This window comes from Lynx rufus, unplaced genomic scaffold, assembly GCF_022079265.1.
Source record: "Lynx rufus isolate CCGP_SWC_20201006 ecotype Redwood Valley unplaced genomic scaffold, mLynRuf1.p SCAF_2, whole genome shotgun sequence".
Classification (NCBI taxonomy): domain Eukaryota; kingdom Metazoa; phylum Chordata; class Mammalia; order Carnivora; family Felidae; genus Lynx; species Lynx rufus.
Window position 1 is genome coordinate 82,496,380 of NW_025814834.1, and position 27,907 is coordinate 82,524,286.

At 44.4% G+C, this 27,907-nt stretch overlaps 1 long non-coding RNA gene across 1 annotated transcript; it reads right to left on the reverse strand.

The window, feature by feature from the left end:
* Positions 1–1,021: 1,021 nt before the first annotated feature.
* Positions 1,022–10,979, reverse strand: LOC124516064 (uncharacterized). The gene is made up of 3 exons (XR_006962975.1): positions 10,652–10,979; positions 6,362–6,472; positions 1,022–4,407 (listed from the first exon to the last, which is right to left on the reverse strand). It is a non-coding gene; the product is annotated as an uncharacterized LOC124516064 (long non-coding RNA).
* Positions 10,980–27,907: the final 16,928 nt, after the last annotated feature.

Sequence of the window (27,907 nt, forward strand, 5' to 3'; positions counted from 1 at the left end):
CCTGGACTACAGGCAGAGGTCTAGCAAGAGAAGCCACAGGTGTGGTGTCCAGGGGGTGGGGACGTCGGGAGGTGCCATGGGTGGGAACTGCTGGCTCCTTTCCCTTGGACACTCAAGTAGTTCAACTTCCTGAAAGGAGATGTGATGGGGTGGGGAGAGGGCACTCTTCTTCCTCCACACTAGGCTGTTGAGCTTCCCTTTTCAGGATTACATAAGCCTCATCTTCACTCTGTGCAGGTGGACACGCTCTTTTCTTTATAGCCAGCCACAACCTCTAGAAATTCATCGCCAAGAATTCCTCTGGGAAAATCATGGAGTCACTTTATCCTGGAGTTAGATGTGGAATGGCTGAGACCGTTCTGTTCAGGGAATGGGTTTAGTTGAAAGTCAAGGGAACCCAGTGGCAGGTTCCCGGACCCAGTCAGCTGGCTAAGGCATCATGGCTTCCTATAAGTGGGCCTGGCCTCAGGGACTCTGAAAGCCTGCCATATTGGATGGAGATGGAGAAGGCCAGAAGATGGGAAGCATGGGGACAATTTTCAAAAGGTGCAGGGGTGATGATATTCAGTAGGCCTAGGCTTGAATTCAGGCCATGCAACTGAGAGCTAGCTCTTCACTTCTTGAGGCTCAGTGTCCTATGAAAACATGGGTCTTGAAATGTATGTGGATGCCCTAACACACAGTACGCTCTAGATTCAAGAGGCAACCTGTATAATTATTACCCAGGGGTTGAGCTCAAGAACCTAACCTCCATTCCCTTCTGACTCACCATGCTTCCTTCAGAGTTTTTTTTCCAACACATGAGCTGACTCCATCAGTCCTCAGTGAGGGAGATTTGGGGCCTCCCTGGGGTCCACTTCTCAAACTTTTCTGCTCTAGTGTCCCTAACAAAAGTGAATGTGTGCCTCGGAGCACCAGAGATGAAAATTCCTTTAAGTCCCTTGTTCTATTTTAAAAATTCATGTGAATTAGGGGTACCTGGCTGGCTCAGCTGGTAGAGCATGAGACTCTTGATCTCGGGGTTGTGAGTCCAAGCCCCACATTGGGTGTAGAGATCACTTAAAAATAAAATCTTTTTTAAAAAAGGTCATGTGAATTTATGTATCTTAATCCATAATATAGTCCTGCTGGTTTAATATAAAAATAATGTATTCTTCAGCTATGCAAATAAAATGTACAGTTCTGGGAGGTCGCTGGGAGAAGGAGAATGCGCTGACCACCCACATCTGAAACCTTGTTTCATTCTCCCCATAACTGTTTAAAATAGAGACTTTTTAAAAAGAATGAAAACATTACAGCCATTACAAAGCAGAATGTGAGCATTCCCCACACTGTAACTCCCTAAAAGAAACCCTTGTGAACAGTATCCGTGACACCTTTCTTTTCCTTGGCCTTGTGAGTTGTTGGACGTCCCTGCCCCCTGGAGTCTGTGAGCTGTCTCAATTGTACAGTCAATCGCAGACACCGTCCCCACCCTTTCAATGGAGAGTGGCAGCCTCCTGCCCAGAACCCATTCTGTTAACTCATTGTAAGCTTTGACCTCAAGTCAGCTCTGTCAGAAATCAAGAGAAGTGTTAGGAGGGAATCTCACTTCTTCAGACTTTTGCCTGATCTTTATTTTAGAAGTAGCTGAACCTAATGGGAATGTGTTATCTGGCAGAGCCACAAGCTGGTAGCCAGCTCCTCAGGGGTCAGTGTGCAGAAAGAGAGGAGGTTATGTGGACTTCAGTTCAGACCCTGGTGGGGAGGGAGTGGAGCTGGATGGTGTGCTGTCTAGGACTCCTGCTTTGTAGTAGAGGGGCTGGGATTGGAAAGAAGCTACAGGCAGGTCAGTGACCTGCTTGCAGTGGGAGCTTCCAAGACTCGGGTCCTGAGGACAAAATACAAGGCAGGATTGGGATAAAGGTCTATCTCCCCATGTCTGCAGGGTGTCCAGGAGCTCAAGGAGGAAGGCACTGCTTCCAGATATCCTGGCCAAAATGGCCATGAGTGGCTTTGGGGGCAGCGGTCCGCAGTGAGGGGCCAGGCAGAAGGGCCTGAGAGCAGAGATTGTTCTTTCACATAGACAAGTCTCCAGCAATACCCAGCAGGAGCCTTACAGGGGATGCCAAGGCACAGGCAATGGGCCAGTATAATTGAATGTTAATGCTTATGTGGCCTAATAAGTATTCGCATCCAGGGACATCTTGAAGAAATTCCGTTTAGGGAAGAATTCTGTCAACCAAGCATTTAATCATGGGATTTCTTTTGCCTGTATATGTTCCTAAAAACAAAAACCAAAAAAAAAAAAAAAAAACCCACAAAAAAACACCCACAAACTGGAACTTATATGTGAAATGAATTTGCCCCTTCAAAGTGGTACTTTTGGAGCTAACGCACACATTCTAGGATGCTCATGATATTTGCAGTAATCATCTTTGGGAACTGACTTCAGAGCCATCCTAAGAGTCAAACCTCAGAGTCAGCTGGTTTGATCACTCAGCTTATGCTTCAGATGTGTCTTTGAATAAGTTTTGTTTGATTCCAAAGATGAAATCCTCTATCAAGTGATTATGTTTTTTCACCAAGTCTGTTCCTCTGTAGACAGTAAATTTCTTGAACCAATGGAGCATGTCGGGCTCATCTTTGGCTGCAGGAGACCTGGCTGGGCACTGGAGAAATGCTTGATCAATATTTAGTTCTGTGCTTGTTAACTACACTCCATAGGCCTATTTCTGCCGCTGTTGTGTTTTGCACACATTGCAGACACACATTGCAGACATCAAAACATTTGGGTTTTCTTCTCAGGTGGCTTTTTGTATTAAATAGTTAATATTTAATCCAGAAAAGGAAGGGTTATTCTAAGTCTGCACCCACCAAAACCCACAGTAGAAATGCCTTCTGGAATGAGCATCAACAATTTAGCTTTTTCTGTTGGTTGATGTCACAGAGAACAGTCTGTCAGTTTTTCCCTATGTTGCTTTTCTTTCTGGGGGCACAGAATAAAGATGAAAAATCACAGCTCTGGGAGCAAACAGAATAGAGAGCTGGCACTCGAGGGATTGATTATGTATTCACTTATTTATTATAATTTTTAAAAAATGGCCCAGCTGCTTCAGCTTACACAAGCTGGGCTGAAATATTTCAGTTGATAGTATTCTCATCTGGTGGTTATAATACTGTTTTTTTAACCCTAAAAGGAGAAAATAAAAATTAAGTAAAAAAAATAATGCTTGAAACTAAGATTCAAACATTCCAGTATTCTCAAGAAACGGTCACTGTTTTGTTCTCCCTTCCTTGTGAGTTGATCCACAGTAGCCATGTTCACCAGGGGTACACGTGGGAACCAGCTCACCTGGGAGAATTTTCCAATTGTTCACGTGTCCCTCATGTGACCTAGAAGGCCCAGGCCCAGACCTGTTCACTTGTACGATGCAGACCACTGATTGAGAATATGTGATCTATAGCAATCTGACCACTGCTGCTCTGTTATTTCTCTCCTGTGGTCATCATTATGCCAAATAAGTTACGTTTTGGTCAAATGATAGACTAGCTCAACTCCAGCTGTCTCAGAGAGAAGGAGGAATGTATTGGCTCATATAACTGGAAAGTCCAGGGAAAGGTTTGGCACAACATATTACTTGATTCAATTACCTAAATGGTGTCAAGGTCAGGCTTCTCTTATCTCTTGGCTTGGCCCCCTAATTGGTACTTTTCTCACACAAGCTCTTTTGTGAAGGCAAGATGGCTGCCAGCTGCTCTGGCCTCATAACCTCCAACTCCATTGGAAAGTTAGCCTCTATTTATCAACTTTTGGAATGAAATTCTGTGACACGTCTCTCCTTGGTCCAAATGGGGTCCCAAGTATCTATCTCTTCTGTACCAGACAGAATTCACTCAGAATACAGAAGCCACTCTAGATATTTAAAGCAGAGAGGGATTTCATTCCAGTACTGAGTTCTTACAAAATTGGTGGATGGTCTGAAGGAGTGAGGTAGATAGATGATAGATGATAGATAGATAGATAGATAGATAGATAGATAGATAGATAGATGATAGATAGATGATAGATAGATTTATTTAGTGGTAGCACTAGGGTTTATTAAGTTGTGCCTTAGTACAGGCTCTGGGACTTGCCCGTGGTGCTCTTGAGGTATAAAGCCTGGATGTTCTGCCAATTCTTCTTGAGCAATGGTACCAGGAAATTGACAGCTAAGTGGATGTTGTGCCCAAGCTCATCCTCTGTCATCTTCACATGGCCGATAGCCACTGCCAGATGCCACACCATCTTCAACTGGGAATTTAATTATGGACTTCACTTCATCTACTTTGGCCATCACGTTTTCACTGTGGATCAGCAAGGAAAGGAACTTGCCAGCTTTATTCAGGCCTGGGCCCAGGATTTGTGACATTGCCTCCAAACTGCTTCTGAAACCCAAGACACAATTGACCAGATGTGGAACCACTGCTTCATGGAAAGTGTCCATAAGCATGCATGCCTACAGAAAATGTGAACATCATGGGGCGCCTGGGTGGCTCAGTTGGTTAAGTGGCCGACTTTGGCTCAGGTCATGATCTCGCACTCCGTGAGTTCGAGTCCCGCGTCGGGCTCTGTGCTGACAGGTCAGAGCCTGGAGCTTGCTTCGGATTCTGTGTCTCCCTCTCTCTCTGGCCCTCCCCCCATTCATGCTCTGTCTCTCTCTGTCTCAAAAATAAATAAACGTTTAAAAAATTGTTTTTAAGTAAAAAAGTAAAGAAAATGTGAACATCACAGGGAAATTCTCTCTTCCAAATACAGTTTGAATGGAAAATTTGGGGTAATAATTTGCATTCCTATCATTGCCTGTAGAAAAGTATAGAAAGGTGGTTTTTAGCTGTATAACTGCTACAATATGGATAACACACTGGAGGATGGTTTGAAAGGAGGAGAGTGGGAGGGTGCAAGGCTTTCCTATGCAAGGAGCCACACCCCCAGCTTCTGGGACTATCCAGGGTCAGGTACACCTGTAGTTCAGGGATTAATAGTGGGATCAGATTGGCTGTCCAGAGGAAATTTATGTTATGGGTTATAGTCTGGGTTAAATTTAGTTTATATTATGCTGCTACTAGAAGGAGAGGAAAAGATGTTGGGTGACAAAACCCAAAATTGTCTCCTGCAAGGTGTATGATGCTTTATCATTACAAGTACCTTCACCTACACTGTTCCATTTGATTCTCACAAAAGCCGCATAACTCGAGGAGGATTGGGGGGGGGGCGGGGTAGGAGGTGCAGTAAGGTCAAATACTGTTGTTCCCATCCTATAAAGGAGAAGTCCAGGAGATGCTTCGGAGGTTAAGAACCTGCTCAAACTAATCTCTTGCAGCTGGTAAGAGGCAGCACTTGCATTCAGACCCAGTCTCCTGACTCCTGACTCCAATCCCATTTCCTTGGGCTACAGCAGAATGTTCTTTCTGAAACAATGGTTCCAACCCCCCAGCCCTCATGTGTAGAGCCTTATGCCAGGGGCCTTTAGGGAAAGCATTCCTCTGCTTTTCAACAGCTATGGCCAGATTGGAACACAAGGTCATGGAAGATGCCAATACTAGAGAAGAAGAGGGAAACTTTCACAAGTGCTTGGATGCTTTGTACTTCTCTTCATTTGGTCTTTATCTGAAGAATGAAACAGGGAGTTTCACATTTGTTTGTTTAATGCTGGGTGTTCCAAGATGCTATAGTATCATTTCAAATATCTGAATTTAGGACATAGATTGGCTGTTTCTCCCAAACAGCAATATTTTTAGTATTAGCCATTCCCACGTAAATGCAAAATCTTTGATAATAGATCAAAGCAAATCCCTCCTCCTAGCCTTCCTTGTGGGCTGCAAAATGACTGGGTTTGCATACACCAGATTAGAGCCATGCAGAGCTTCCACCAGCATTACAAATGGCTCCTGGCGTCAGCACCCAGGAAACCCCCGCTGCCTTATCAGCAAGAGCTTCCTCTCCATGACTCTCAGAGATTCAGGCCACCGCAGTGACAGAGATCTCAAAACTGGACTACACAGCGTCCCAGAGGCACCACATCCCAAAGAAGGGGACTTGCCTCGAGGCCAGTGGGTCAACAAGAATCTAGGGACGTGTTCCTGGGGAAGAAGAGCAAGCATCACGGCCTGCCCCCTGGAAGTTCTGCCTCGAGGTCAGACCTTGTGGGGTCCACACAGCGGCTGCATGCAAGGCATCTCCACCCCAATGGGCAATAGGGCCAAAACTGTGATCAAGGACGTTCTTCCTTTTCACATGTGTGGTTGAGGCATCACACTCCTAGAATCCTCGCCATCTGTCTTAGCTCAGGCTGCTGTAACAAATTACCATAGATGGGGTGGTTTAAATAACAAAACTTACTTCGCACAGTTCTGGAAGCTGAAAGTCCAAGATCAAGGTCCTGGCAGCTTCTGTTCTGATGAGAGCCCTCTTCCTGGTTTGCAGATGGCTTTCTTCTCATATCCTCACATGCTGGAGAACAGAGAGAAAGAGCAAGCTCCTGAATCTCTTCTTATAAAAACAGTTATCACGTTCGCAAGGGCTCTACCCTCATAACTAATCACCTCCCAGATGCCATACTTCCTAATGCCATCACATTGAGGGTTAGGATTTCAACATGCAAATTTGAGGGGAACACAGATATTCAGTTTATAGCATCATCTGGCTGTAGAGAAGACTTTTGGCAGAATCTGGTCACTCCTGAGGTCCTGGCCCAAACTGGCTAAGTTGGGCCAGTCTTTTTGTCATTCATACCAGGTCTCAGTGAAGCCTTTATGACATTTCACACAGTGAGCTGGTTAGTTCTTTTTTTTCTCTCAATGCTTCATTTTAACAAAGTTAAGAAAACACTTCTGTTATAGGCTAAATTATGTCTTCTTCCAAAATACGTATGTTAATCTCCTAACCCCAGTACCATAAATATGACTATATTTGGAGATAGGGTCTTGAAAGAGGTAATCTAGTTAAAACGAGGACATTAGGGTGGGTCCTAATCCAGTATCACTGATGTCCTTTTAAGAAAAGATTAGGACACAAACATGTACAAAGGGAAGATCGTGTGAGGACATAGGGAGGAGATCGCCATCTGCAAGGCAAGGAGAGAGGCCTCAGAAGGAAGGAGCCTTGATGACCATTGATCTAAGACTTCTAGCCTCCATAATAATGAGAAAATAAATTTCTGTTGTTTAAGCTACCCAGTCTGTGTTTCGAGCCCCGCGTCAGGCTCTGGGCTGATGGCTCAGAGCCTGGAGCCTGTTTCCGATTCTGTGTCTCCCTCTCTCTCTGCCCCTCCCCCGTTCATGCTCTGTCTCTCTCTGTCCCCAAAATAAATAAACGTTCAAAAAAAGAAAATTTTAATAAACAATAAGCTACCCAGTCTGTGGTACTTGGTTACAGTAGCCTTAGTGAACTAATACAACTTCCCTCCAGACGAGCTCGGTATGATTTCCTGCCTCCATTCTCCAGCCCTTTTCCTTGATAGCACTACTGACCATTTGTCCTTTGGATGCAGAGATGACAATGAGGCCATCACTAGTAGGTGTGTGCTTGGAGCCCTTTCCCAAGTACGACCATGGAATCATCCACTTATTCTCTCTTTCCCTGGACTCTCTCTAGGGCCAAGAAAACAATAAAGGCTTACCACATGCTTCTGGCTGGGGAACATTTCATGAAGGGGGACTTCCAGGGGGAGAGGGCCCACATGTGTTTGATGCACCTCCTTGGTCCCCACATTTACCATTCTAGCCAACTGACTCACCAAATATTTACACCTCGTTTTCTCTCAGCATCATTGGTTTAATCCATTTGGACCCCGCCTTCCTAAGTTTATTTCCAACTATGTTGTCACAACACACAGACACATGGATTGCCTGGATTGGCTTGTGTTTCCTAGACAGGTTTAGTACCTTGCCTCATGCAGACACGATGGGCTCACCCATCTGAACTGATCAGACATTATTGATGATGACAGTTGACACATTGTCTTACTTTCAGCCCTTTACGGTATAGCTTGTGTTCTTGTTACAGTGTATTTAATAAGCATTGTGAACTCTTAGGAGAATAAGGATTAACCATATCACTAGTGGTTGTACGGGGAAGGTTGCATCTCTTTCTCAGAAGTCTTATAGAACCTAGTGTTTTAGCCATCCTTGTTGCTCCATCTGCACTCGAGGCAATGGTATTTATATCTCCTGTCTCCTTAGCAATTGCCTCTTTGTGGACAAGCTTTTGCTGGGACTCTCTGTGACCTCCCCACTGTACCCAGCACAAGTCCTGACATGCACAGGGGCTCAATCAAGATATCCTATAGGAATAAATTATGCTTATTATTTAGATTAATTTGCACTTATTAGTCATTTTAATTTCAAAGTATTTCTCCCTTTTCATCCTCACAGTAACCACCAGAACAGTTAAGGAATCAGAGACATGTACCTGATGTGGTTAAAACGCTTAGGCCAGGGTGCATAAGAAATATTAGAATGCCTACTCGTCTGTATTTTTAATTTTGTAATTCAATGTATGTTTCACTGATATTATTAATGTGTTACATGGTACAGTGTATAATATAGTACATGTATGCACATGCCAACAAACAAACAAACAAACACATTGCAGCTGCCTGCTGAAGAAATTTCCCTAAGGAGTTGGCATTTTTAGCAATGTTTCGAGACTGAACCAAGACTAAGAACCAGCCATTCCTGTCCCTCTGAGCCTCATTTCCTTACCTGTGACACAGGACCATCCACAGGTGTGGTCCTGTGACCAGGGCTCCTTCCCAGCTCTGCCAGTCCACTCTGCCTGGACTTATCTAAGGGGCAGATTCCCCTGGAGCAAGAGAAGTTCTTGCCTCCTTGGACATTTTGGACTCTGGCGTGATGATGCGTGTGATGTGTTAGCCCTGCTCCTGGCCCGTAGAAACCCACGTGTGATCTCTGCCATTAGTATTACTACTGAGAGAGCCTCAAATGGTCAGCACTAAATAAATGTTTGTTAAATGAACATGTGAGATGCTCTGAAGACCAAGTCCCTGCCCTGGTGCTCAAAGGATATGTGTCTTCCTTACCCTGCTCCTTGGTAAGAGGACCAGTGGAAAGCAGGACTGTAAAGTCTGTAATTTGTCCCTGTCTCCTGCTCCCTTTAGGGTCTAGGAAGGGGATGGGAGATTGAGAGTCTTTGACTTCATGAAAACCTGCAGAGATAATTCTTCATTCCTCTTTTGCCTGATGAGGTGCTGAGTTAGGGTATCCCCATGGGATTTGAGGGTAGCCCTGCCCTGCCTTAAGCCCGGGTGGCAGTACAACCCTGGCCATCCCAGCCCCCAGTTCTGGGAGGCAGAACCAGAGAGTGAGAGTACTCCTGGGCCCTGGGGTCTGGGGGAAGCAGGGCCTGCTGCCTGGTGCTCCGGGGCCCCTCAGAGCCGTGCTTATTATACCCCTTCATTCAAGCTGGAGGTTTCTGGAAGGATAGCCCTTTTCTGAGAGCATGGGCAGCTACAGAAACCTGGCTTGTAGTGACATCCAGAGGTCATGGAGAGAGGCAGCTGATTGGCAAGGGAATGCATGAGGGTGGAAATATTAAAAAAAAAAATTTTAATCTTTATTTATTTTTGAGAGAGAGACAGTGTGTGAGCAGGGGAGGAGCAGAGAGAGAGAGGGAGACACAGAATAGGAAGCAGGCTCCAGGCTCCAAGCTGTCAGCACAGAGCCTGACGCGGGGCTCAAACTCACGAACCGTGAGATCATGACCTGAGCTGAAGTCGGACGCTTAACCGACTGAGGGTGGAAGTATTTTCATCTTAATTTGGGTGAATCTACAGTTGCATTTTTAGCTGGATATCAACGAGAGCCTGGAGGCACAACATTCCCTATGGGCACATTCCCAGAGTGCAGACAAATCCCACTCAGGCTGCCAAAGAGAGGGTCCCAAGGGGAAAGAGATCTGCTACAGAATAGCAGAGACATCTACAAACACACACAGCACAACCAGAGAGTCTAGAGAGCTTCCTAAGACGTCAAGTGCATCACTGAGCTGGGCAGCTTGTTACAGACCCAGGTTTTGAAGCCCCGCCTCAAGGATTATGACCCTGGGGCTCTGGGGTGGTTCAAGGAAATTTGCAAATGAGCTCCTCAGGTGTTGCTGATAGAGTGATCTGTGAGCCATACTTTGGGAAACACTTTCTTAATGCCCAGAATTACAGTGATGAGAGTTTGGATTGCAAAGCCTGAGAACTAAATAATTTTGAAGCCTGACTCACTTTTGGGGGAGGCGGGTCTATCCCCACCCAACTACTCCAGAACACTGGTTGCAGGGTGGGGAAGGCGGGGTACGGTTAAGGAGATGGAGTGCCAGGAATGAATGAAGGAGGAGATGCCAGTTTAGCAAAGGAGGTAGAGGATGCAAAGATACTTTCTGATCTTTAAATGCGTACTGCTCTTTCCTCTCTCCCTTATGTGGACCACTGTGGGAGGCAGCAGGGTAAGGACCAATCAGCCAGTGAACTTACTCCTTATAGAGGCCAGGCTGGGCCAGCCTCAGTGGGGCCCTGCTATAGTGCTTCCTCCCTGCCTCCCCTGAACCTGCCAGGCCCCTCCAGCACCCCCACACCTTCTCACCTTTCCCCCACCCCATTCTACACGGGCCCACCCCACCTACCATCTTCTCCCCAGGAGAGGCCTCAGCGAACATGTTGGGCCTCGTTCTCCTCTTAAGGACAAAGGCAGGTTGGGAGAAGGCAGGAGGCCATCACCGGCTGCATCTCTACTAACTGGCTTAGGCGATGATAGCAAATGGGTTTCAGACCCTGCTTAGTAAAGCCCCACCTTGGTGGGCAGGTTTCTAGAACTCACTTCTCCCCTTTTGATCAGAGCAGCCCAGCTCACAGGTACCTCCTTTGTTTCTGCTTCCCGGCAAGACTTCTTTTGAAGACAGGCTTCTTGTGGTTTAAAGAAAAAAAATGTTTTCAACCGCAAATCTAGTGTGACTGCCTCGTTTTTCAGATAAGGAGGCCCAGAAAGTTAACTCGCCTTCCTAGTTTTCAGTTTTGATTTGGGTATTTGGAATATTTTCGTAAACGGGATCATATTTTTTATCCAAGTTCCAAAGTGGAACCAAAAGAATTATAGTGAAACAATTTTTTTTTGGAAAGCCAAATTCAGGTCAGTGACATTGGCTATGGCTAACCAGCCAGCCAGCAAAGCAAGCTGCCAGAAAGGAAGGAGGCTGCTTCCCCTCCCCCTCCCTCCTCAAGTGTATGCAGCTGGGAACACTGGGCTGGAAGTCGGTTTGCAGAGCAACCCGGAAGGCCCTGATTTCTCATGTTCAATCTTTGTGTATCCAGAGTCTACATGTAGCCTCTAAACACCACTCTTCCAGGTGTCCCCTGGCCACTGACCAGTCCCTCCAGCGTTGGACTGTGTGAGGCAGGAAAGAGAAGAGGGAGAAACAGGAGGACACACAGATGGGCTTTGCTTCCGGCACCAACCTTCTCAGCCCGCTGCTCGCCTAGCTGGCTACCTCCTGGTCTCAGTCTGCCTGAGCTGCAGGCTGGGGGGCTTAAATAACAGAAATTAATTTTCTCACAGTTCTGGAGGCTGAAAGTCCACGACCAACGTGCTGGCAGGTTTGGTGTCACCTGAAGCCTCTCTTCTGGGCTTGCAGATGGCCGTGTGCTCGCTGTGTCCTCGAATGGCCTTCTGTCTGGGTACGCACTCCTGTGGTGTCTTCTTATATGGACACTAGTACCGTTGGATTAGGGCCCCACCCTTGTGACCTCATTAAAGGTCGTATGTGCCCATCACCCTGGGCATTAAGGCTTCAGCATATGAATTCTGGGGGACCTGATCAGTTGTAATAGTCCCCTGAATCCGGCAGCAAGAATGCGTGGGGCAGAGGCTTACCCTCTCACACATCGTGTCAATCGTCACCTGACTCAGGCCCAGTACAACTCTCACTGACTTTTTCAACAGCCAACTATGGGCTGGGAACCCATGGCCCACAGAGAGCTGCTTCCTCCTGTTTTGCTCATGGAGATCTGAAATCCTCAAAACTCAGCTGGGTGCTAGGAAACGTGCCCTTGTCTGATGTGACCCACGTGGGACCTGGCTGCCCTTTGAAATTTAGGTAAAACCTGGCTCAGACTCTAATTGCATGGCCTCCTTGCAATTTCCTTGCCTTATTTTCTCCAGCTTCTGACTCCTCACTGTGACTTCTTGGCCTCAGACTGGAGCAGGAGTTTGCCCCTTTACGGTTCCCACACACATCCAGACTCACGTAGCATTTTCCCTGGTCACTTACTTTCCTGATTCCAGGCAGGGGCAGAGTGAGATTATACCAGTAGGGAATAACCTTCTGCAAACACCTCCTGTCTCCTCTCAGCCCCCCCACCTTTCCCAAAGTCCATGCTCCCCTGCCCTATTTGGCCCCTGAGAAGTGGGGTTCAGTTCTGGTGCATAGACGATGCGGTGATGTGCTACCCAGATCCTTCCTTTCAGGGCCAAGGCACACATTCCCCCATCCACATGGGGTGTTGCTTCTGAAAGTCTCAGAACTGAGCCTCTTCCCAGGAACTGCCCTTGACTCAAGGGAGCTGCCTTACCTAACAGAGCATCCCAAGCTCAAAGACTTCTCGGTGAGGTAGGTACAAAGGCACAGCCCATCGCTGTGGGGACAGTTCTGAAGAGCTCAAGTTCCCCCTGGAACTGGCTGCTGTCATTGCTGTGACTTCTCCCTCTGCTCAGCCAGATGCCCTCAGTCCTCACAGGTGTTGATACCGAGCACACTCCCTGATAAACTTCCAGCACTCACACCTCCATCTCAGAGACTGTCTCTGGAAAACCTGACCCAAAATGCCAGGTCTGGCAGCCACAGGGGGCAGCCCCATTGTGCTGATCTGCACCTTCCTAGTCTCCCCAAAGTCTTGATAAGTCAAATTCTCTCCATTTTTTTTTTCAACGTTTATTTATTTTGGGGACAGAGAGAGACAGAGCATGAACGGGGGAGGGGCAGAGAGAGAGGGAGACACAGAATCGGAAACAGGCTCCAGGCTCTGAGCCATCAGCCCAGAGCCTGACGCGGGGCTCGAACTCACGGACCGCGAGATCGTGACCTGGGTGAAGTCGGACGCTTAACCGACTGCGCCACCCAGGCGCCCCTCTCTCCATTTTTTAAAATCATCATTCCCATCTTATTGACAGAGAAACCAAGACTCAGAAAGGAGGAGGCATGTGAGCCCAACCTCACCCCTTGTGTTGTGTTGCACTCTCTCAAAAATAAATAAATGTTAAAAAAAAAAAAAAAGCTCCCTCCATTCCTGAAACCTAGCTACGGAGGCACCTGTTACTCCACAAAGGGGTTATCCCAGGATCTTTCCCTCAAATCCAACCTCCTCCCTCCAAAAACCTTCCGATAACTGCTACCAGAAAGGTACAGCCTGAATTATGTGTCAGTCTTGTTTGGTTAGTTAACTGGCTACCATATGGCACTGTGGGTTCCTGATGGTAAAACTAAGCCATATGGTTCTGGCTATGGGAGAGAAAAAGTCTCTCCCTTGCCCTTAATCCCATCCCCCTGTGCTTCCTTATAGGTCTGCTACATGGACACCCCTCTTTCTTTCATTTGGAAAGCCCGAATCTCCCCATCTGGTTTGGTTTGGGTTATTTTGGTTGCCGGGAGCTGAAACCCATTCTGGATGGCTCATATGATCTCAGGATATCCAATAAAACAAAACTGCCTGAGCTTAGGAAGTGTTGACTCCCAAGGGCTGCAGGAAGTGCCTCTCATGTCCCTTTCAAAGGGCAGTAATGCATGGTAGCTAAAAGTAGGAAGTCAGGAGTCAGCCTACTTAGTTTACATCATGGCTTTGTGTCTTGGGTTCCTCGTCTGTACAATGAGGATAATCACAGCACCCATATCCAGGGATTTTTGGAGAAATAAATGAGGTACTATCAATGTAAAGGACTTAGTACAGTGCTTGGCATGTATGAAGCACCGTGGCTCCGTTATTGTCTCTTACTCATGGCTTCTCCAATTTTCTCCTTGTATCTGTTGTTCTCTTGTGCTTTCTTTCCCAGCCACTCTCTGTGGGCCCTCATGACTTGGATATGTACGTGACCTGAAAATATCCACTTTATTTTCCTTTGGTTTTCAGGTCAAGGGTCCATTCCCATGGAGCATGCTTCATCTGTACCTCTTAGTTTGGGGCTCCTATGAGAAGGAATGTGACTGTCCCCAGTCATCCTTTTGAGCCTAATCATTCAAGTGAAAGGTCATTGGCAACTTAGATCAGCCCTCCTCACATCAGGTGCCCACCTCAGTGGAATCATCTGAGGCTGGGAGCATGGAGCTAACCAATGCCCTCTCCTTCAGAAGGCCCACTGGGCAGGGGCAGGCTCTAAGAGAAGGGTGTGTAGGAAGGGCAGCAATCCCCAACTCTGCTTGCTGCATCACTCTGTGAAGCTGATGCAATCTTTGACTTCCCCCATGACTATGGTTTCTCTCACCACACATGTTGAAAGAGTAATCTTTTATGATGGCTTTGCATCCTCTCTACCTCCTTAGCCCTTTGCATCGGACCGCCTGCTCTACCCACTCATCCAGAAGTAATTCCTTGAAGACCTTGCTCCGCCCTTTTTCTCCTTGAAGTGCCTGCATCATTGAACCTCCCAATCACCTCCTCTGTGAAATTTTCCCCTCTCACTTTTCAGGCTGCTAACCAGCCTTATGGTCCTCCAGCCTCACTCATCAGCTTAGCCACTTCTGCTACTTTAGTGGATGCTTGGGCATCTAATCTTGTTTTAGATTGTAAGCTTCTAGAAGGCAGACACTATCTTGTACAACTTCATATTCCACAAAGGCTTCCTCACAGTAAGCATGTAACTTACATTATGAGTGTTTTAGTCAGCTTATGCTAGATTAAGCTGTAGTAACACCCCAAAATCCTAGTGCCTGAAACCAACAAAGGTTTATTTCTTGCTCATGCTCTTTATTTCATGGCTTTTGCGGATCAGCTACAGCTCTGCTGGGCTCCATCCAGCTTCATTCTACATGTCTCATCTTCTGGGGGATTGAGAGTGAAAGAATACTCCTCATCTAAAATATAAATTTGTGGATACAGAAAACAGCAAGAAACATGACAGAAACACACAGTGACTCTTGAGGCTTCTTTTTGGAACAGGCTCTGTCACTTCTACTCACAATTCACTGGCCAAAACTAGTCCACAGTCAAGTCTGATTGTCAGCAAGGTGGAGAGGTAGAAAGACATCACAAGTATTTAAAAATGAAGTCCTTTTATAGAAAGAGGTTGTAGACAATTAGGGAAAATGATACAGTATTCTACAAAATGATTAAACAGTACTGTTTAAGGGAACCTTGACAGAGAGAGGCTTAAAGGTATTGCATAGGAGGGGTCATGGTATCCACATTTCTACACAACGAGGGATCCATTTTAAGTTATGACTCTAATCAGAATATAAGTAATACCTCCCATGAGAAGGGTCATAAAGCCCTTGCTCCTTTTGGTGCTGTAAATGTGTAGTCATCTCCACAGGGAAAGCACAACAACCATGAGAGTGTGCAGGTGGTAGTGATAGGAAGCTACGGAACCTACCATCCCAGGGCCATTTTTCAGAGCTTGATGGAGGAAACGGAAGCATTTTGAAGAAAACAATTGACACCTAAGTGTTCAATGGCTATGTTTGGTGTAAATGTTGAGGCTTATCACGAAGAATCTGTGGCAAGAGGCACCAGACGACAGTGGACAAGAACAACACAGGAAACCCAAAGTTGGCCTAGATCAGACCTGAGCTGTGCCTTCAGCTAGACAGATTAAGAGTTATTGCCACTTCCCTAATGAAAGGGAGCCAAAGACAATCCTGGAGGCTCTTTGGTGTAAGCATAAAGAAAAAATTTATTTGATTCTCACCACAGAGTGTTGGGTTAGTCTCAGTGGGTACTTGGAGTTGGTTTCATACTCATTGCATAATTATTACATATCTGGACCAAATGAGACCTACCTTCCACGTAGATTCCTGGTAACCAAAGTAGGCAAAACAAGGTGAACAGCCCCTCAATCCAGAATTTAGTCTTACTGAGGTTTGTTCATATCTGGGTATGACAAGTGCCATAGACACTCAGTAAGCATATGCTCAGTGAGGAAATTCATTCTTCCTGGAACAGATTGGGCTTGATGCCAATTACTGGGAAGGATGAACCGGCTCCTAGTGGGACTGAAACTAGCTAATGAATTCCATCACTCTGTCAAGGACACGAACTACTTGTTATAGGGCATGATTTAAGAACCCAGAGGCTAGTGCCCCCCCCCTTTATTAGCATAGGCTAATTTTGAGCAATTCATGATACAAAACTCACCCTCTAAACTAGCTATAAAAATAAATTGAACTATACACACCCACCATGAATTTTTGTAATTTCACATAAAAAAAAAAGGCCTGGGGGGAGTTCATGTTACACAGCACATAGCATCTTACAAATCCCTTTGCAGGAAAGAAATCTCTTTTAGGTGTCTCTGCTCCTAAAATCTCCTTCTGATTCTCTTATGGAAAAAGGGGTGGGTTGGAAGGTCTGGAAATTGCCTATTTCTTCACCATTCTTCCACAACCCTCAATACCTCTCCCTTCAAGAAGCTCCCTCCTGGGGCATCTGGGTGGCTCAGTTGGTTGAGCGTCAACTTTGGCTCAGGTCATGATCTCACGGTTTGCGGGTTTGAGCCCCGCATCGGTCTCACTGCTGTCAGTTCAGAGTCGCTTCTGGATCTTCTGTCTCCATCCTTCTCTCTGTCTCTCCCCCACTTGCACTCTCTCAAAAATAAATAAACATTAAAAAAAAAGAAGGTCCCTCCTGCCCTGAAACCTAGCTAGGGAGGCACCTGTTACCCCACAAAGGGGTTATCCTAGCATCTTCCTTCAAATCCAACCTCCTCCCTCCAAAAACCTTCCAATAACAGCTACCAGGAAGATATTTTCTCCTTATTGTTAGGAACTGTACAAGCATATTTTGTGTGTGAGGTCAGATACAGTTATACATCCACTTATTAACTTTGAAAAATCTATTTCATACACCTGAAACTCATACATGCAAAAGAGAGCCTGAGGAAATGTTGACAGTTTGGCTATTAATGGACAAGCCTGCCTGGGCTCCTGTCCTGGGACTGCCACTTTCTACCTGGGTAACATGGACAAATTATCTAAGGTCTTCAAGTTTTAGATTCCAGATTGATGAAATGGGGAAATAACAGTACCAGTCCTGTAGAATATGGGATAGTTTGTCATTTAACTGTCACACCATGTAGCGTGCTTAGCATTGTTCCTGGCACATGGCAAGTGCTCTGAAAACATTAGCAATTATTTTATCTTAGCAATACTTACAGAGCAAGAAGAATATGTTCCAACCACATGTTTTGTTCAAAACTTATGTGGTGGTTTTAAATGTGTCTACAAATTTTTTTTCACTCCATCAAGAAAGGCAATCAAGGGGCACCTGGATCCTCAGTCAGTTAAGTGTCCGACTTTGGCTCAGGTCATGATCTCATGGTTTGTGAGTTCAATCCCTGCATCAGGCTCTCTGCTGTCAGCACAGAGCACACTTCAGATCCTCTGTTCTCCCCTCTCTCTCTGCCCCTCCCCCCGCTTGCACTGTCTCTCTCATAAATAAATGTACATTTTTAAAAAATGAGAATATTTCTTTTTTTAAAAAATGGCAGTCAAATTTCCCTTTTCTAGAATACAGGCTGGCTTAAGGGCCTTGCTTCTAACCAATTAGATTGGGTAGAAGCAATGACATGTGACTTCAGAGGTTAGATTAGAAAAGGCAATACAGCTTCCACATGGCTCTTTCTCTGTGTCTTGGAGTATTTGCTCTTAGAATATTTGCTCTTAGAAGCCAGACACAATGCTGTGAGGAAGCCCAGACCACACAGAGAAGTCAAGTGTAAGTGTTCTGGCCAACAGTCCTTGTCAAGGTCCTGGCTGACAGCCTGCATCAATCAGCCACTGGACATGTGGAGGGGAAGCCTTCATCATGAGCCCTCAGGCATCACTGACTACTACCAAGATGTTGAATGATAGCCACCCAGCTGAGGTCGGGGTAGGCACACACAGGTGACGTGTACATAGTGGTGGTGAATCTTGACAGGAGGTACCATTTATGTTCTTTGTTCTTTTCTTCTACCTTGGAAAAAAGGAGTTTCGTAGATGCAGAACAACATATGAATTACATGTCATCACGTCAGTGGCATCATTTTTAGGCATGTTGACAAGCACACTACCATTTTGTCACCTGGAATGGCAGGATGTGATACTGGGACACCCCACCCCCATCTTCCCTGCCATTCTTGATACAATTGTCAGGCTGTCAGGTCATTTGTCTGATCTCACAGGGATTTGTTAATCTTGGTCAAGGAAATTTCAGACATTGAGACGGGCTGGTATAGGTTTTGGTACCCATCAAAGCTCATCCCATGTAGCTTCCTGTTCTGGTCCTGGAGAAAGTATTAGCTTCTTGCCTAATGAGGAGCTGTGCCTCATATAATCTTTTGTAGTAAAAAAAGAGAAAGGCAAAATCCAGTCGGAGGGAGCTAATAGCCTGCTGTGAGGTCTAAGGACAACATGCACACATCAGTGGGATTGTTCCTTGTTGCCCCATCTGTTTGATTTGATTCAGTCCAACAAAAAGGACAGTGTGAAGTGAAGGACTGTGTTGGAGGGGGGTGAGTTACATGGAGAAAGTGCTTCAAAATAAAAACTTAAATTAAAATATAAAAATAAAATTAAATTTAAATTTAAAAAAAGTACTTCAAGAAATTGTCTCTTCATTGTCAGTCCATGAGTAGGTATATCTGACAAAGATTAACCCAGAAGGCCCTAGCAGGGTTGCCACTGAATCTTAGAACATTAATTTGGGGGGTGCCTGTCTGGTTCAGTCGGGAGCACATGCAACTCTTGATCTGGGGGTTGTGAGTTCAAGCCCCACGTTGGGTGTAGAAATTACTTAAATATGAAATCTTTTTTTTTATAAAGAACATTAATCTGAGAATAAATCTATTATTTCCTTGAAATTAGTAAGCCCAGTGAATGGTGTTATTTGCTCAAAGTCACATGGGTAAACAGGAGCAGAGCTGAGACCACAGTATAAGACTTTTGATTCCAACCTTATGGCTCTGGGTTCTAAATACAATCGTATTAAGTTGTTGACCTTAACCTAGCTATTCCCTATGCCTTAATTTTGGAGGTCAATAATCTCTCTCTCTCTTTTTAAGAGAGAAGGAGAGAAGGGCAGAGGGAGAGAGAGAATATCTTAAACAGGCTTCACGCTCAGTGCAGAGCTCAATGCTGAGCTGGATCCCATGACCCTGGGATCATGAGATCATGATCTGAGCTGAAATCAGGAGCTGGACACTCAACTGCTCTACTGATTCAGGCACCCAGGCACCCTGAGGTCAATGATATCTTGACTGAGTATCTCAGAGAGCAGCTGGGTTTTTACCCGGAGGTCAATGGAGTGAACTTGAACTGTTGGCACTTTTCCAGGAGGATAGGAAGAATGATCCAACCTGTTCTCTGATCAGAGTGACCTTTCTAAAACAACATTAAATGGTGGCATAGAACCCTATGGTCATCATAACACTCATTACAGTTTAATAATTTTTTGGTGTCTGTCTTTGACCCTAGGCTATACATTCTATGAGGGTTGGAACATGGGAGTCACATTTACCATTGTATCTTACAGTAGTGCTGGCATATGTGAAGTGCAAAATAAATAGAAATATTTGTTGATACGTGTATAGATAAATGATTGTTGCTCATCTGACTTAAAATGTTTCAAATGGCTTTCCATGTTCTGCTGGCCTAGAAGACCCGCCAGCACCCCACTTCCACCATGAGCTAGCTGGCCTCTCCTTACTTTCCAGGCTTATCATCTCCCACTCTCCTTCCTGGAAATCAACTCAAGACTTACTGAGTCCCTCACAGTTCTCAGAAAATCATGTTGTTCTCTACCCCTTCCTATCCTCCACCCAGCCCCTAGCCTTTCACTTTATTGCTTCTCTTGTAATATTCTTTACCCCTGCTGGCAATGCCTGAATTCCTACTCTTCCCTAAGTCACTTAACCTGATTCCCCAATATTTTAGTCTCCCAATATTCCAAAGCTGTTTGTAATTCACACCTTGCAGTGGCTCTTGCCAGTGTACTACAATGATTGTTTATACAACTTCCTCACTCACTGGAATGGGAGCCCTTGAAGGAGGGGCCTTTTTAACTTTCTCTCAGGGATAAGATGCTCTGTAAATATTTGCTGAATGAATGAATGAACAAAAAAATTACACCTCTTGGAAATCTTGGCATTATCTGGAAGCATGGAAATGTACCTAAATATTTAGAAGTCATCATTGTCCACTTGGTTTATTCTTTAGGGTTACTTATAAAGCTTCTAGGGCTCTGAGTTCAGATGAGAAATCTACCATGAGCCAATTTCCCTCTGAGCTGGGTTCCTCAAGAGAATATTCCGCAAGATAGTTAATTCCAAGATTTCTAGGACAAGTTTGTCTTTATGCCTTGAAAAGACCTTAATACATGAATCTGAATACCTTTGTATTTGCACATTTTGCTTTTCGCAAAGCACCTTCATAAGTATGTTCATTTGAACTTCATGGTAACCCTGTGGGGCAGGAAGTATAATTCCAGTTCCCCTAGGGACAGATGAGAAAGCTCACATTGGAAGAAGTTAAGGCACTTGTCCAAGGTCACACAGCTGAGCTGGGCCTAGAACCCAGTTCAGCTCTTTTTCCACAATATCATGACTTAATGAATGAGATGCCTGGAACTACGCAATTTGGCTACTTGTCAAGAAAGTTCCAGAACTTTCCTGAGACTGGGGATGCATGGAGTACATGTGCATGTGCACAGTGAGGGTGCCTGACTAGGTTTGTGAGCATGGGTGTGGCCTCTCCTACCAAGAGTGGCATGGGCAGTGCTGGGCCTGCAGTCAGGGTTGGCAACTCTCCTGAGTAGGTGACAGAATCTGACAGTGACTCTGTCTCACATCCAAACAGACATAATTAATAGACACTTTGAACTTATAGAGAGACTGAGGTTATTCATATAACCTAACATAAAACATGGATTCCATGTTATTTATCAGATTTCCAGGAATGCTTTCTTTCCCTTACCATTTAAGTAGAACTGAGCACAGAAAGTTGAATAAGAAAAACTTGGTCCCCCTCCCGCAACTCCCTTTGATCGCTCAGTGCTATCACTGCCTTTGCTCACTGAAGCAACATATTCTGGCCTCCCTGTATTTCGTCACTTAAAGCAATTTCCAAATGTGGATACACACACCTCAGGCACAGTACAAGATAATCCACTGGGATGAGAGAGGGAAAAAAGAAAAACTCTTATTTCTGTTCAGTTAATCTCAGCCTTTCTTAATTTGTATTTTGTGTGTTTCATAACACACATCTGTAATTATTGCAGTAGTGCACACAATACACACACACACACACACACACACATTTGTATATAGTTAGTCCTCAAAGTTTGGCAACCACTGCTTCACAACAAGGAAATCCATTCTTTGAGGGAGAAACCACACCTCTTGTTGATTTTGTTCTTCACTCAGAGAGCTATGCCTCCTCACGATGGCAGTCACCATGGTCTGATCTCTTTTGGCTGACCTGATTGCCTTGTGAAGCACTGAATCACAACGCACACACTTTCTCTCCTCCCAGGATGCCCCACCTGCTCCACGATTGCCTTGGACATTTGGGAAGAGCTGGAAAACAATCAGAAAGGGGAGGGAAGGGTCTCTCTCGCCTTTGGTGACTCTTGCTCAGACAGGCAGCTTATCCATAGCAAGCCAGTGCACTTCACGCCAATTCTTAAACACTTTCTTTTCCAGCTCCTGTGAGTGTCTGCTTCCCATTCTTTGCCAACTAAACCAGAAGAGTGAGACTCAGCCTGAAATCATAGGCCCCTGACCTCCATGCTTGTTTTGAAATTTGAAGGAACTTATTGATCCTAGATGATCTCTATTTGATTGGGAAAGGGGGATAGAGCCCGTAAAAGGTCACAGAAGATTTCCTAAGGATATCTTCTCTGACCACAAAAGCTGCTTAAGATTAACTTGGCAGGAAAAACTATGTTCTGGGGAGGATTCAGTCACAGTCCAGGGACCAAAGCCCCTGGCGACTAGTCCCCCAGATGCTTTCCCACGTGTGTTGTTCTACAGCAGCCCAGGATACTGAACAGACGGGAAACCCCAAAGAGGCTCTGCCCCTGGGACCTAAGTGCTCAGCTAAAATCGACTCCCTCCATCAGTGTTTAACAAATTTCTCCCCCTCTTTCAGCAAGATGTGACTAAGAATTCAGTCTAAAAAGTCTAGGTTCAGTATTTAGACATAAACTTCCAATTTAAAAATAAATAATAATTCTTAATGACACTTGAAGATACTATCACTTCAGATTATTTGTTCTTTCCTCTCCCTTTTTGAAAGCATGTCTCAGTGTATTATCTCTTCTCATTTTCATATTAGTCCTCTGAGTATAGCTAAGCCTAGGAGAGTTGTGAACACCTTCCTCCCACCCTCCGTAAGTCTCAATTTTTTTTAGGAAATTCCTGATTCTTGCTTGGTTCACAGTCTTACTCCTCTCAAGAGCATCCCTGTTTAAATCAGGGAAAAGAAATAAATGGTTAAATGTAAACAGTAGGATCCTCTAAAGTGATCATCCCACAGAAGACTGGATCTTTCTTTAAGACAAATAAAAGCTATGTCATTTCCGTCTGTGGATGAAGGAACTGAGGCTCAGCCCCTACTATTAGAAGTAATAATAGTGACAACATCTAGACTTGCATAGCATTTACTCTATGCCTGACACTCTTCTAAGTGCTTCACATAGATTGATTTATTTAATCCTCTAGCACATTGATGATTCTATTATCCCTTAGTTTTCAGATGATGAAACTAAGGCACCAAGAAGGTAATTTGCCTGAAGTCACACAGCCACTGAATAACTGGTTTCGCATCCTAGGAGTCTAGACCCAGGATCTTTTTAGTGATTTGTCCTAAATCATGGAGTCAGTCAGCGGTAAGAACTGGGACCCCAAATTTCAGTCTCTTAAGTCAAATATACTCTTCTCTGTACTAAGCTCTGTAGTCCTGATCTGACTGATTTGAAATTGTTTAAACTTTTCATACCTTGAGCTACTTACTCAAAGAACTCGTTCTGACTTCACTCTGAGGCTGAAAGCTAGAAGTTCTGTTTCTACCATGGTTGCCACAGTCAGTGAATGCAGTTATCTTCTTAGAGAAGTCATTTTCCCGCCTAGTTTATTGGAAGACCATTTTATTGGTTCATTTCTGCATGTGGCATTATGGGAAGTAGAATTAATCTAAGAAACACCATAGGTAGAAGATCCAGAAGCTCAGGGCTGGATAGGAGAACCAGAAAAGGCTTCCATGATGCAGTTTGCTTGGGCCAGAACTGTCTTGGACAGGTAAATGGCACTTTCCTACCTTTAAAGCCTTTCTGGAGAGACACAACTCCTCCTTACCTGTGACACTTCACTGGCAGGAAGCTCCCTTTCCTGATCTAAATCTTTCATACTGCAGCTTAACGATACACGTTCTCTGAGGGCCTGTTATGTGACAGGCGCTAAGAACTTTATCTGCATTATCTCATTCAATCCTTCACCCCATGAGGGAAGTGTTCCCCTTTTACAGGCGAATCTAAGCATAGATAGGTTAAATAACTTGCCCAAAGTTAAACAACTGTTACTGGCACAGTCTAGATTTGACTGGAGATGATCTGTCTCCGGGACCCAGTTTATCAACGTTATAATGGGCTGCCTCCTTGTCAAGGGTCCGTTTCCTGTATACAGGACTCTGTTATAGAGGGAAGGCCTATTTGCTGGCCTCTGGATCATAGGATTGAATGCCTGTTATTGCACTGCCTCTGTTGTTGTTGTTATAGCTTTTTTTTTTTTAACTGATAATTAGCTTTTAAAGCCCTTATGTTCAATGTTCATTGAATGTAGGAGGTGATAATAGTGGTTGGGGATACTCTGAAGGGCATGTACCTAATAATGACCTGGGATGGATGATGAAAGACCTCTGCAGTCTCCCCTGCTGTGGGATAGATGCCCCTGTAGCCAGATGGCCTTGTCCCGGGTCCCCGACTCCCTGTAGTCCTGCTTTCCTGGGCTTTGACAACCCTTGGTGCTTACCTGGCACCTCTGGCATCTCGTGGGCTCTTCTGCAGCTTCCTGTTTCCTGGTGGAGCTGTGTGGGAGGAAGCAGGCATGCCGAAGGTCTGTACCTGACCTACACTTACCTGTGCATTCTGGTTAGCAGGCCTCACTTTCTAACATTTCTTAACACGGTAATGCTTTGGGGTTCTAAACTTCTGTGGCCTCTGATCATCAAAATAGAAACATTATTGGTCTGCAGCACAGCACTAATTTGTGTGAAGGAAATAAGGGATTGATGCTACCTCAAGACTGGGACGGGGCTTTGCTCAACAAATGTGGCATGAAGGGTTATGGTGGGCCCAGGATGTTTTTCGCTTTTTGAGGATTAAGTGCTTTTCGAAAATGCTGTACTCCAGACGAGATCTATGCTCCCCAGTGTCGTCTCACTCCAAATGCCTGTTCTTCCCACAGCTGTCGGAATAGTCTTTCTAAAACACAGACCTTGATCATATCACGCCCCACCTTAAAACCCTGCAGTACTCCCCACCACCACCATGCTAAAGTGCAGTCTGGGGAATACTTGTCCAGATCCCCCTTAGGGCTTCACCCCTCTTCTCTTCTCAACTGCCTCATGCACGCTACTCCTCAGCTGTTCTCTCACACTTCCGCCAGCCTCCAGCCTTAAGCGTGCCATTCTCTGTGCCCCAACACACTCCTTTACCCTCCTCCAGGCCACACACGTCTTCTTTGCCCCATTCCTATTCATCTTTCCCTCATACTCACTAACCTAGGTCAGAGGCCTGCCATGTGCTTCCCAGACCAGCCCTTATCACCCTTTATTGTACTTACGTGTTCCACTGGCCATCTCCTTGGGTTGCTCTGTGGGGGCAAAGAATCGGGTCTGTCTTATTCACTATTGTATGCCTACTGCTGCCTACTGGGTATGGCATAGAGAGGAACCCAAGAATATTTATCAAATGAATAAATGTATCAGTGATATCTGCAAGATCTACGAAACTGCTTCTATCAGAACTAAGAGGAGGATCGCACAAAAACTACTGATATTTGAACCAGACTGCTATAGAGAGCTGTTAAAATGCATACATGGCATGGTCTCCTTAGCCAAATTCCTCATCTTGACCCAAGGCAGGCAGCTACACTATCAGCCTTCTATTACCTGAAGCTTCATACACACATCCAAAGCGGGCTATTAGCCTTCTTGTAAACTGAATCATGGTATTTAGATAACTCTCCTAAGCCCAACATGGGAGTTCTCAAAACATGATTGTCTTGGGTGTTATGATCACAAGCGCCAAATGTGCTCAACATGAGGCTGAAGCTAATATATTCACTTCCTCATTGATGGATTGAGAAGCACTACTTTGGCATGGATTTTGTTTTGGATTTTGATCTAGGAATCAGTTTCCTGTTGATTACAGCAGGCAGAACATGCCAATATTTCACACAGACATATGTCCCCTAACTGATTCTGTTAAGGCAGTGGTTTTCAAGTCTCACTTTGTCCCCTACGCCCACTCTCCATTCCCCACCCCCACCCCAGGAGACATTTGGCAACGTCTAGCATCATTTTTGGTTGTCACAATTTGGAAGGGATGCTACTGGCATCTAGTCGGTAGAGGCACGGGCAGCTGCCAAACATCCTACAATGCACAGGACAGGCCCCACGACAAAGAATGATCTCACCCAAAATGTCAATAGTGCCAGGGTTGGGAAGCCCTGCATTGAGGCGTCCCTCTGTAGACACATTGGTGCATGAGAACTAGGCCCTGTTTATCTGTGTAGTGCTTTCCAAGATGTGTGGAAACAAAGCAGAAAAGAACAAGTTAAAAAATGGTAAGAAGGCTGTGGGTTCTTCCCTTGCCTATGATTTAGAAATTAAGATGCACAGCCTGTTCCTAAAGCAGAATAATTCAGTTTGGGGAGGTTTCCTAGGTAGGTCCCAGTCCCGGATCAAGGACTCTCCTATGGAAATATAATAAAAGGCATTTAGTATGGAATTGAACAGACGCTTGAGTGTGAAAAGGAGTTTTGGTGATTTCAAAACCATATTTGTTTTCCACATTGAAAATGTTCAGGTCATTTTCTTGTCCTAAGAAGATAACCACTTGGACAAAAATATCCACTTGAAATGCAGGTGAAATGTAAATTGCTACTCTTCTACACAGACAATCCAGTGTATTTATACTTAATCCATAAAGGCATGATGTTACAAAACACATTTGTATATTGTGAAGCCATCTGGCATCAAATTTTCCAATTTATAGACAACTTTGTATTTACATAACAAATTATTAAATCAACCATCTTTCCGGTTTATAAAAGGTCGCTGAGGTACACACACAGTGTGTATAAAAGCAGATAAGGCTGATATTACATATTTACAGTAGATACAAATTAATCTTTCATATTTGAAGATAATGCTTTTTATATATTTTTTCTGTATCAGACCCCCCACTGTTAGCAGGATTTCCCATGCTTGAGTTGTTTATTGCTTTTTGGCTCACGGATTTAAAATTCACTTCTGGGTTGTTTACACGTATGAATTACTAATGTTCTTATCTCTTTGGCTAATGCAAATGTGATAGAGTGAAGGAAAGAAAAGATAAATTAATTCAATATTACAGTTCTGGCTGTTGATATTATTTTTTTCATAGCCCCCAAATGAATCAAGTAACGCACAGCTCATTTTATACGCTACATTGAAAAGTCTTGAGACTTGTGTTAAACACCATTTGGGCATCAATGGGCAAAGTAAACAAGGTATCATATTTTCGGTAAGGTCTAGAATCTTGGCTTCCTTTTCAGAAAGAGTAATGTCACCAACATCTGAAGCATCTTAGATTTTAAAATCTCAATGCAAAACCACTTGTGACTTACAAGGGAACGTTGCAAACTGCAGAGAAGATTACCGGAGTTAACCACAATGTGTTACCCTGGTCTGAAAGGAAAAAAGAATTACCTCATGGAATAAGTCAGTTGGGAATCTTCATAAAACTTACAGAAAGCAAAACAGCAGCTCTCTGCTGTTCCCACAATTCTGCAGTGTTACGTTCAAAAAGGAAGGTGGGGTTTACTTGAAAAAGAGACATTGCCAATAACTCAAAGTCAGGGTCCAACTACAAGAGTAAAAGTGGCCCATGATATCACAAGGGATAAATGCTCTTAAAGCATTTACATTCACAAGGAGACTGAAAACTACAAACCAAAAATATTCCTTTAAATAAATAAAAACCCTGATTACTTTTAATGCTACAAATGAGACAAATCAAACAAGAGCTGCTCAGTTAATTTTCATTCGCTTGAAATAATCTTTAAAAACTACTTAAAGATGTAGTTTATTCTCGTTGTGCTTCCTAAGACTGTTAAGGGACACAAAATAAAATGAGATTTTCTTTTCCAAGAGGGGTATTATGTTCTTTAAAGGAGCAAAAAAATTTTTCATTGTTTCAATTGTCAGATTTGTTAGGGGGAGAAAAAAGTTTACTTTAGGAAATAAAAAAATTACTAATGTATAAAGGCTAGCCTTCATTTTTAAAAAATGAATTGGCTTCAATACAAAGAGAAAGAAATGGCTCTATGGGCAAAATTCAAGTATGAGTGACCAAGTTTTTAATTGTAAAGTAGGTGCAACATTTAAAAAAATGTTACAGCACTGCATGACCTGTAATGCTAACAATATTTACATTAACTG